Raw genomic sequence first — 10,583 nt, forward strand, 5'->3', positions numbered from 1 at the left:
CCATTATTTTTCTGGATTAAACTAAACGGGAAAATGCCTAATTATTCAACACCTACCGGAGCTCCGCTGCCGGTACGTGTTCGGGGCCACCTCCGAGGGCCTTCTCGTGCTGTGCCACAAGCGCACCTACGCCGTCCGACTCCTCAACCCGCTCACCCGGCAGCCCGTCGTCCTCCCTGACGCGACCACGCTGTTGTACAACCCTAACACCCAGTGGGCCAGGAACAGGTGTTCCCTCAACCTCAAGTACCTGCGCGTGTCCGGCGCCGGTCTCGCCGGCGGCTCAACTGTAGCGCTCCACCTCGGCCCGTGCTTGCTGTTCACCGCCAAGCCCGGCGATGAGCGGTGGACGCCGTTGGCCATCGATCACCGCAACAACAACGCGATCATTGCGACATTGTCGTTCGACGGCCGCTTCTACTGCGCCATCGAGAAGGCCCTCATGGTGGTGGACGCCACCGCAGACCAGCCGCCGCGGCTGGTGGTGGTGGCGGCCTGGCTAAGCAGCTGGGATTTTAAGCAGTACGATTGGACCGTGAACCTAGTGGACAACGGCGGGGAGCTTGTTCTGGTGCATGGGGCCGGGCATGGAGGTTACGAGGTGCACCAGGTGGATCCGGAGGCGGGAATCACCCTGCCTATGCAGGGACTCGGTGGGCATGCCTTGTTCGTCGGAATGCGTCTCCCAGGGCAAAAAAGAGGGCTCGCACTATTGGTGCATGCGGGGCCGTTCCCTTACGTGAGTGCCGACACCATCTACTCGTGCATGGATTATGGTCGCAAGTATGAGCCACCGAGAATCCAGGCCTACCATCTCCATGGGTATGGCCACATCCAAGGCAGGATTGATGGTGCCGGGCGATGCAGTGCCATTGAAGACTATGTGTCTCGCTACGTCTGCGGCCGAAAGATCATCAGGGTAAAGCGGCGATGTCGCCGTTGTTAAGTTGTATATTTTTGTACCACTTGTAACATTAACTGACACGTTGTAACGATCCTAGATTGTAGGATCTGATGGCCTGCGTGCCATATCTCTAGGGACTTTCTCTCCCTATGTATACTCGATGGTGTAAACAGAATCAATCAAGGAAATCACTTTCCAACTTGGTATCAGTCGCCAGGACCCTCGCCATGGCCGCGGACGACACCTCCTCCTCCGCCGCCGCCATGAGCTCGGCCACGTCGCCGGGCACCCTCTCCTCCTCCTCCTCGGTACCTGTCGCCGGCACCTCCCCGGCCACCGCCCCGACCACCCCTCCCTTCGTCTTCGGCATGTCCCCCACCCTCTTCAGCGGCTCCTTCCCCGCCACGGCCTCTCAATTTGCCCCTCTCTTCACCACCGCCGGCCCCTCCCTTGCGCCCTCGCCGGCCACCGCCTCTCCCCGCCCCATTTTTCGTGATCACATCACGAACCACATCAAGTTCCTCCTCAATCCTGCCGATCACAATTATCATAAGTGGAAGACTTTCTTCTTGATGGTCCTAGTTCGCTACGGTGTCTCCTACCTCCTCGACCACCCTCCACCTCCCAATGCTCTGTCCCACTACCTTGAGCTCGACGCCCATGTCGTTCTGTGGATCTATGCCACTCTCTCGGACACCATGTGTGACCACGTTGTTGGCGCCACCACCACCTACGCCCTCTGGCACAAGATCAACGATTTCTTCCTCGCCAATTGCGACGCCCGCTTCATGATCCTCAACCGCCAATACCGCAACCTCAAGCAGGGTGATCTCTCGGTGTCGGAGTATGCCCGCCGTCTCAAACTCCTCACCGACGCCCTCGCTGACATCGACCATGCCGTTACCGAGGTGGATCTCACCACGTAGTTTCTTCACGGCGTCGACAAGCGGCTCGACACCATCCGTGTCGTCCTCGGTGACCAGGGCCTCCCCTTCGACACCGTCCTCTCCCATGTTGTCCTTGCGGAGGAGTCGCAGGCACAGCGCGCGGCGGAGGAAGGCGCCTCCGCGCTCGCCATGGCGGGTGGCAGCTCTTCGGGCAGCGGTTCCTCGGTCGGCTCCTCTGGTGGTCGCGGCCAGGGTGATCGCGCGGCCGACCGGTCCTATGATCGCGCCCCCGATGCTCCCCATCCGCCGTCCCACTCATCTGGTCGCGGGCGTGGTGACCGCTCTGGTGACAGCGGTGACCGCGGCCGCGGGCACGGGCGCGGTCGTGGCCGGGGGCGCGGCGACCACTCCGGGCGTGGTCAGCAGGCGCCTTCGTTCTCTCCTTTCACGGGGTACTTTGCCCCGTACGAGATGGCTCTCCCGACGCCCCGCCCTGGCTGGATCCCGCCGAACGCCGCCGGTGTTCTTGGGCCCTGACCCGGCGCACATGCCGAGGCGTATCCTGCATTCACGCCTTCGCCAGTGCCATCCACTCCATACTATCATCCCCCACAGCCCTCGTGGGACCACCTCGCCATGCTCAACGCCGCCTTCAGCAATGGCGGCTACGCCACGCCCCCGACTCCCGAGTGGTATCTCGACAGTGGCGCTTCCTCGCACGTGACGGGCACCCAAGGTAACCTGACCTCGTTGAGTTCTTCATTTTCGCATTTACCCTCTAGCATTGTTATCGGTAATGGGCATCATCTTCCTGTCACTACCACGGGCTCTACCACCCTCTCCCCTCATAATTTTCGCCTCACTGACATTCTTTGAAGGAAATATGCCCTAGAGGCAATAATAAAGTTATTATTTATTTCCTTATTCATGATAAATGTTTATTATTCATGCTAGAATTGTATTAACCGGAAACATAATACATGTGTGAATACATAGACAAACATAGTGTCACTAGTATGCCTCTACTTGACTAGCTCGTTGAATCAAAGATGGTTAAGTTTCCTAGCCATAGACATGAGTTGTCATTTGATTAACGGGATCACATCATTAGGAGAATGATGTGGTTGACATGACCCATTCCGTTAGCCTAGCACTTGATTGTTTAGTATGTTGCTATTGCTTTCTTCATGACTTATACATGTTCCTGTAACTATGAGATTATGCAACTCCCGTTTACCGGAGGAACACTTTGGGTGCTACCAAACGTCACAACGTAACTGGGTGATTATAAAGTAGTACTACAGGTGTCTCCGAAGGTACATGTTGAGTTGGCGTATTTCGAGATTAGGTTTTGTCACTCCGATTATCGGAGAGGTATCTCTGGGCCCTCTCGGTAATGCACATCACTATAAGCCTTGCAAGCAATGTGACCAATGAGTTGGTTACGGGATGATGCATTACGTAACGAGTAAAGAGACTTGCCGGTAACGAGATTGAACTAGGTATTAGATACCGACGATCGGATCTCGGGCAAGTAACATACCGATGACAAAGGGAACAACGTATGTTGTTATGTGGTTTGACCGATAAAGATCTTCGTAGAATATGTAGGAGCCAATCTGAGCATCCAGGTTCTGCTATTGGTTACTGACCGAGAATAGTTCTAGGTCATGTCTACATAGTTCTCGAACCCGTAGGGTCCTCACGCTTAACGTTACGATGACAGTTTTATTATGAGTTTATAAGTTTTGATGTACCAAAGGAGTTCGGAGTCCCGGATGAGATCGGGGACATGACGAGGAGTCTCGAAATGGTCGAGATGTAAAGATCGATATATTGGACGACTATATTCGGAGTTCGGAAAGGTTCCGAGTGATTCGGATATTTTTCGGAGTACCGGAGAGTTACGGGAATTCGCCGGGGAGTATATGGGCCTTATTGGGCCATACGGGATTAGAGGAGAGAGGCCGAAAGGAAGGAGGCGCGCAGCCCCCCTCTGGTCCAAATTGGACAAGGGGTGCGGCCCCCTTTTCCTTCCTCCTCTCCCCCTCTTTCCCCCTTCTCCTACTCCAACAAGGAAAGGAGGGAGTCCTACTCCCGGTGGGAGTAGGACTCCCCATGGCGCGCCCCCTCCTAGGCCGGCCGCCCCCTACCCCTTGCTCCTTTATATACGGGGGCAGGGGGCACCCCATAACAGACAAGTTGATCTACGGATCGTTCCTTAGCCGTGTGCGGTGCCCCCTTCCACCATATTCCACCTCGGTCATATCGTCGCGGAGTTTAGGCGAAGCCCTGCGCCGGTAGAACATCATCATCGTCACCACGCCGTCGTGCTGACGGAACTCATCTCCGGAGCCTTTGGTGGATTGGAGGGCCGGAGATCGTCATCGAGCTGAACGTGTGCTGAACTCGGAGGCCCCGTACGTTCGGTGCTTGGATCGGTCGAATCGTGAAGACGTACGACTACATCAACCGCGTTGTGCTAACGCTTCCGCTTACGGTCTACAAGGGTACGTGGACGAACACTCTCCCCTCTCGTTGCTATATCATCACCATGATCTTGCGTGTGCATAGGAATTTTTTTGAAATTACTACGTTCCCCAACAGTGGCATCCGAGCCTAGGTTTTCTGCGTTGATGTTATATGCACGAGTAGAACACAAGTGAGTTGTGGGCGATACAAGTCATACTGCTTACCAGCATGTCATACTTTGGTTCGGCGGTATTGTTGGATGAAGCGGCCCGGACCGACATTACGCGTACGCTTACGCAAGACTGGTTTTACCGCCGTGCTTTGCACACAGGTGACTAGCGGGTGTCAGTTTCTCCAACTTTAGTTGAACCGAGTGTGGCTACGCCCGGTCCTTGCGAAGGTTAAAACAACACCAACTTGACGAACTATCGTTGTGGTTTTGATGCGTAGGTAAGAACTGTTCTTGCTCAGCCCGTAGCAGCCACGTAAAACTTGCAACAACAAAGTAGAGGACGTCTAACTTGTTTTTGCAGGGCATGTTGTGATGTGATATGGTCAAGACGTGATGAGATATAAGTTGTTTTATGAGATGATCATGTTTTGTTAAAGTTATCGGCAACTGGCAGAAGCTCTATGGTTGTCTCTTTGTTGCATAAGATGCAAGTGCCAAATAATTGCTTTACTTTATCGCTATGCGATAGCAATAGTTGCAAGAGCAATAGTTGGCGAGACGACCATGTGACGACACATTGATATAGATCAAGATGATGAAGATCATGGTGCCGTGCCGGTGACGATAAAGATCATGACAGTACTTTGGAGATGGAGATCAAAGGCGCAAGATGATCATGGCCATATCATGTCACATATTTTGATTGCATATGATGTTTATCTGTTATACATCTTATTCTGTTTTGTTTGACGGTAACATTTTAAGATGATCTCTCACTAATTATCAAGAAGTGTTCTCCCTGAGTATGCACCGTTGCCAAAGTTCTTCGTGCTGAGACACCACGTGATGATCGGGTGTGATAGGCTCTACGTTCAAATACAACGGCTGCAAAACAATTGCACACGCAGAATACTCAGGTTAAACTTGACGAGCCTAGCATATACAGATATGGCCTCGGAACACGGAGACCGAAAGGTCGAACGTGAATCATATAGTAGATATGATCAACATAGTGATGTTCACCATTGAAACTACTCCATCTCACGTGATGATCGGACATGGTTTAGTTGATTTGGATCACGTGATCACTTAGATGACTAGAGAGATGTCTGTCTAGGTGGGAGTTCTTAAGTAATATGATTAATTGAACTTAAATTTATCATGAACTTAATCCTGGTATTATTTTTCAAATTATGTTGTAGATCAATAGCTTGCGTTGTTGCTTTCATATGTTTATTTTGATATGTTCCTAGAGAAAATTGTGTTGAAAAATGCTAGTAGCAATGATGCGGATTGGATCCGTGATCTGAGGTTTATCCTCATTGCTGCACAGAAGTATTATGTCCTTAATGCACCGCTAGGTGACAGACCTATTGCAGGAGCAGATGCAGACGTTATGAACGTCTGGCTAGCTTAATATGATGACTACTTGATAGTTTAGTGCACCATGCTTAACGGCTTAGAATCGGGACTTCAAAGACGTTTTGAACGTCATGGACCATATAAGATGTTCCAGGAGTTGAAGTTAATATTTTAAGAAAATACCCGAGTTGAGAGATATGAAGTCTCCAACAAGTTCTATAGCTAAAAGATGGAGGAGAATCGCTCGACTAGTGAGCATGTGCTCAGATTGTCTGGGTACTTCAATCGCTTGAATCAAGTGGGAGTTAATCTTCCAGATAAGATAGTGATTGACAGAGTTCTCTAGTCACCATCACCAAGTTAGTAGAACTTTGTGATGAACTATAGTATGCAAGGGATGACGAAAACGATTCCCGAGCTCTTCGTGATGTTGAAATCGACGAAGGTAGAAATCAAGAAAGAGCATCAAGTGTTGATGGTTGACAAGATCACTAGTTTCAAGAAAAGGGCAAAGGGAAAGAAAGGGGAACTTCAAGTAGAATGACAAGAAAGTTGTCACTTCCATGAAGAAGCCCAAAGTTGGACCAAAGCCTGAAACTGAGTGCTTACACTGCAAAGGAAATGGTCACTGGAAGCGGAAATGCCCTGAATATTTGGTGGATAAGAAGGATGGCAAAGTGAACAAGGGTATATTTGATATACAGGTTATTGATGTATGCCTTACTAGTGTTTATAGTAGCCCCTGAGTATTTGATACTTGTTCGGTTACTGAGATTAGTAACTCGAAACAGGAGTTACAGAATAAACAGAGACTAGTTGAAGGGGAAGTGACGATGAGTGTTGGAAGTAGTTCCAAGATTGATATGATCATCATCACACACTCCCTATACTTTCGGGATTAGTGTTAAACCTAAATAAATGTTATTTGGCATTTGCGTTGAGCATGACTATGATTTGATCATGTTTATTGTGATACGGATATTCATTTGAAGTTAAAGAATAATTGTTATTCTGTTTACATGAATAAGACCTTCGATGGTTATACACCCAATGAAAATAGTTTGTTGGATCTCGATCGTAGTGATACACATATTCATAATATTGATGCCAAAAGATGCAAAGTTAATAATGATAGTGCAACTTATTTGTGGCACTGCCGTTTAGGTCATATCGGTGTAAAGCGCATGAAGAAACTCCATACTGATGGGCTTCTGGAATCACTTGATTATGAATCACTTGGTACTTGCGAACCGTGCCTTATGGGCAAGATGACTAAAACGCCGTTCTCTGGAACTATGGAGCGAGCAACTGATTTGTTGGAAATCATACATACTGATGTTTGTGGTCCAATGAATGTTGAGGCTCGCGGCGGGTATCGTTATTTTCTCACCTTCACAGATGATTTGAGCAGATATGGGTATATCTACTTAATGAAACACAAGTCTGAAACATTTGAAAAGTTCAAAGAATTTCAGAGTGAAGTGGAAAATCATCATAACAAGAAAATAAAGTTTCTGCGATCTGATCGCGGAGACGAATATTTGAGTTACGAGTTTGGTCTTCAATTAAAACAATGTGGAATAGTTTCACAGCTCACGCCACCTGGAACACCACAATGTTATGGTGTGTCCGAATGTCGTAACCGCACTTTATTCGATATGGTGCGATCTATGATGTCTCTTACTGATTTACCACTATTGTTTTGGGGTTATGCATTAGAGACAACTGCATTCACGTTAAAAGGGCGCCATCTAAATCCGTTGAGACGACACCGTATGAACTATGGTTTAGCAGTAAACCTAAGCTGTCGTTTCTTAAAGTTTGGAGTTGCGATGCTTATATGAAAAAGGTTTTCAACCTGATAAGCTCAAAACCAAATCGGAGAAGTGCGTCTTCATAGAATACCCAAAACTGTTGGGTACTCCTTCTATCACAGATCCAAAGGCAAAACATTCGTTGCTAAGAATGGATACTTTTTAGAGAAGGAGTTTCTCTCGAAAGAAGTGAGTGGGAGGAAAGTAGAACTTGATGAGGTAACTGTACCTCCTCCCGAATTGGAAAATAGTTCATCACTGAAATCAGTTCCAGTGATTTCTACACCAATTAGTGAGGAAGCTAATGATGATGATCATGAAACTTCAGATCAAGTTACTACAGAACCCCGTAGGTCTTCCAGAGTACGGTCCGCACCAGAGTGGTACGGTAATCCTGTTCTGGAAGTCATGTTACTAGACCATGATAAACCTACGAACTATGAGGAACCGATGATGAGCCCAGATTCCGCAAAATGGCTAGAGGCCATGAAATCTGAGATAGGATCCATGTATGAGAACAAAGTGTGGACTTTGGTGGAGTTGCCCGATGATCGGCAAGCCATATTGTATAAATGGATCTTCAAGAGGAAGATAGATGCTGATATTAGTGTTACTATCTATAAAGCTCGACTTGTCACAAAAAGGTTTTCGACAAGTTCAAGGTGTTGACTACAATGAGATTTCCTCAACTGTAGCGATGCTTAAGTCTGTCCGAATCATGTTAGTAATTGCCACATTTTATGAAATTTGGCAAATGGATGTCAAAACTACATTCCTTAATGGATTTGTTAAAGAAGAGTTGTATATGATGCAACCAGAAGGTTTTGTCAATCCTAAAGGTGCTAACAAAATGTGCAAGCTCCAGCAATCCATCTATGGACTGGTGCAAGCATCTCGGAGTTGGAATATACGCTTTGATAAGTTGATCAAAGCATATTGTTTTATACAGACTTGCGGTGAAGCCTGTATTTACAAGAAAGTGAGTGGGAGCACTACAACATTTCTGATAAGTATATGTGAATGACATATTGTTGATCAGAAATAATGTAGAATTATTCTGCAAAGCATAAAGGAGTGTTTGACATGAGTTTTTCTATGAAAGACCTCGGTAAAGCTGCTTACACATTGAGCATCAAGATATCTATAGATAGATTAAGACGCTTGATAAGATTTTTCAATGAATACATACCTTGATAAATTTTTGAAATAGTTCAAAATGGAACAGTCAAAGGAGTTCTTGCGTGTGTTGCAAGGTGTGAAATTGAGTAAGACTCAAGACCCGACCATGGCAGAAAATAGAAAGAGAATGAAAAGTCATTCCCTATGCCTCAGTCATAGGTTCTATAAAGTATGCTATGCTGTGAACCAGACGTATTGTATACCTTGCTCTGAGTTTGGCAAAGGAATACAATTTTGATCTAATAGTAGATCACTAGACAGCGGTCAAGAATATCCTTAGTAAGGACTAAGGAGATGTTTCTCGATTATGGAGGTGATAAAAGAGTTCGTTGTAAAAGTTACATCGGTGCAAACTTTTACACTGATCCAGATGACTCTAAGTCTCAATCTGGATACATATTGAAAGTGGGAGCAATTAGCAAGAGTAGCTCCCTGCAGAGCATTGTGGACATAGAATATTTGCAAAATACATACGGCTCTGAATGTGACAGACCTGTTGACTAAGCTTCTCTCACGAGCAAAACATGATCACACCTTAGTACTCTTTGGGTGTTAATCACATAAGCGATATGAACTAGATTATTGACTCTAGTAAACCCTTTGGGTGTTGGTCACATGACGATGTGAACTATGGGTGTTAATCATATATAGATATGAATATTGGTGTTAAATCACATGGTGATGTGAACTAGATTATTGACTCTAGTGCAAGTGGGAGACTGAAGGAAATATGCCCTAGAGGCAATAATAAAGTTATTATTTATTTCCTTATTTCATGATAAATGTTTATTATTCATGCTAGAATTGTATTAACCGGAAACATAATACATGTGTGAATACATAGACAAACATAGTGTCACTAGTATGCCTCTACTTGACTAGCTCGTTGAATCAAAGATGGTTAAGTTTCCTAGCCATAGACATGAGTTGTCATTTGATTAACGGGATCACATCATTAGGAGAATGATGTGATTGACATGACCCATTCCGTTAGCCTAGCACTTGATCATTTAGTATGTTGCTATTGCTTTCTTCATGACTTATACATGTTCCTGTAACTATGAGATTATGCAACTCCCGTTTACCGGAGGAACACTTTGGGTGCTACCAAACGTCACAACGTAACTGGGTGATTATAAAGTAGTACTACATATGTCTCCGAAGGTACATGTTGAGTTGGCGTATTTCGAGATTAGGTTTTGTCACTCCGATTGTCGGAGAGGTATCTCTGGGCCCTCTTGGTAATGCACATCACTATAAGCCTTGCAAGCAATGTGACCAATGAGTTGGTTACGGGATGATGCATTACGTAACGAGTAAAGAGACTTGCCGGTAACAAGATTAAACTAGGTATTAGATACCGACGATCGAATCTCGGGCAAGTAACATAGCGATGACAAAGGGAACAACGTATGTTGTTATGCGGTTTGACCGATAAAGATCTTCGTAGAATATGTAGGAGCCAATATGAGCATCCAGGTTCCGCTATTGGTTATTGACCGAGAATAGTTCTAGGTCATGTCTACATAGTTCTCGAACCCGTAGGGTCCGCACGCTTAACGTTACGATGACAGTTTTATTATGAGTTTATAAGTTTTGATGTACCGAAGGAGTTCGGAGTCCCGGATGAGATCGGGGACATGACGAGGAGTCTCGAAATGGTCGAGACGTAAAGATCGATATATTAGATGACTATATTCGGAGTTCGGAAAGGTTCCGAGTGATTCGGGTATTTTTCGGAGTATCGGAGAGTTAAGGGAATTCGCCGGGGAGTATATGGGCCTTATTGGGCC

The sequence above is a fragment of the Triticum dicoccoides genome, chromosome 2B (assembly GCF_002162155.2).
Source record: "Triticum dicoccoides isolate Atlit2015 ecotype Zavitan chromosome 2B, WEW_v2.0, whole genome shotgun sequence".
Lineage (NCBI taxonomy): Eukaryota > Viridiplantae > Streptophyta > Magnoliopsida > Poales > Poaceae > Triticum > Triticum dicoccoides.